We start from the raw sequence: 1,778 nt of genomic DNA, 5'->3' as shown, positions 1-1,778 counted from the left end.
TGTACCTTTCAGATTGTATTTACTCTTTCAAGTTCTTACACCAGGGAGGCAATACAATGTTTATACATGTGGATCTGATTTACTTCGCTTATACGTATGGTCTCTGGTTGCATACATTTGCCTATAAAAGCCTCAAGTTCAGCTTTTTTATAGCTGATTAATACTCCATTGTATAAAAATAACATGATCATACCACCCTGAATGCACCCAATCTTGTGTGATCTTGGAAGCTAAAAAGGGTCAGGTGTGGTTAGAACTTGGATAGGAAACCAAAATTTTTAAACATAGATCAAAGTTGGAAGAATTATGAATACCTGAAATAACCAACACTGGATTTTACAACTAACACTATTACATTGCTTTATCTTTTAGGTGCTTATGTGTCCTTCATCATACGTCTGTCTGCATATCCATCTCATTAATCCATCTTCAGTTAAGTCATCTTATTTTTCTTAGGCATTTCAAAGTAAATGGAAGATACCAATTCACATCTACCTCAACATTTTCTCATTAATTTAGGGATAAAATTTCTATATAAAACGTGCTCAAATCTTAACTGTACACAATTCCATGTGTTTTGAAAAATAGACCTGTGTAACCAAAATCCCTGAAACCATTTCCATCATACCAAAAACTTGTCATGCCTTTTTCCAGTCAATTGTTCCAAATAACCAGTGTTTCGATAGTATTTTACTGAAGATTAGTTTGGCCTTCTGTAGGATTTAATATAAGTGAAACCATATAGTATGTACTCTTGTGTCAGGTTTCTTTTATTTCAACACAACCTTTTTGAGATTCATTCATATCATTGTGCATATTGTTCCTTTGCAGCATAGCATTATGTTGTACAAATATACATTTTTTTCATCCATTCACTAGCTGATGAATATATATGAGTTGTTAGCAATTGCCTGTCAAATCAATCTACTCTAAACATCCTAGTACAAGTATATATGGAAAACTAAATTTTCATTTGTCTTGTAAATATCCACCAAAGAATTTTATTCTTAAATCATCTTCATGTAGAATAGTAACTGTTGAACTAATTTTTCACCTTTTAAATTTTGAAAACCAAGGCTCTTAGTACAAATCATCCTAAAAATTCTGAGAAGATTATGTTTGGAAAGTGTGTTATCAAATACTTATATTCACTTGTTCATCATGTATTCAACAAGTATTTATTGATAACATATGACAAGTGGGAAAATTTTAATGATATGTGGACAATTCATAATATTAATGACATATTGTTAATTTTAGAATAGTAATATAATAGTCATAGTTTTTAAAACAGCTTCATACAAATGCTCAAGTAAAAAGACATGGGAAGAAACAGGTTATACAAAAATGGTACATTGTTAATAATTATTGAGGCTAGGTGATGTTACAGAAAGTTACAATATATTGAGACTTCTATTTTTAGTGTATGTTTAAAAACTTCTATAATTCTAATTTTATAAACTGGCTAATGTATTTGAGGCACTGTTGCAAGCACTGTGAATATACAGTTGAAGAAAAAGACAAGGCCTTTTATGCAGAATAAGTTCTAAAGAAAAAGGACAAACGAGGCGCTCGGGTGCGAGTGGAGCTGCAGGCGCGCAGGCCGAGACTGCGGACCCGCGACCGAGCGTCCGAGGCGGTGAACTCTTCAAGTCTGCAGAGAAAAATGGCCTCCAATAAAACTACATTGCAAAAAATGGGAAAGAAACAAAATGGAAAAAGTAAAAAAGTTGAGGAAGCAGAACCTGAAGAGTTTGTGGTAGAGAAAGTACTGGACC

At 33.0% G+C, this 1,778-nt stretch overlaps 1 protein-coding gene across 3 annotated transcripts in view; it reads left to right on the top strand.

The window, feature by feature from the left end:
* The window catches only part of Zdhhc15 (zinc finger DHHC-type containing 15), a 215,736-nt gene that overhangs the window by 164,449 nt on the left and 49,509 nt on the right, over positions 1-1,778 (top strand). The window lies entirely within an intron of this gene.

Source organism: Octodon degus, unplaced genomic scaffold (assembly GCF_000260255.1).
Source record: "Octodon degus isolate 3935 unplaced genomic scaffold, OctDeg1.0 scaffold00301, whole genome shotgun sequence".
In the NCBI taxonomy this organism is placed as follows: domain Eukaryota; kingdom Metazoa; phylum Chordata; class Mammalia; order Rodentia; family Octodontidae; genus Octodon; species Octodon degus.
This window is presented reverse-complemented; position numbering and strand designations above follow the sequence as displayed.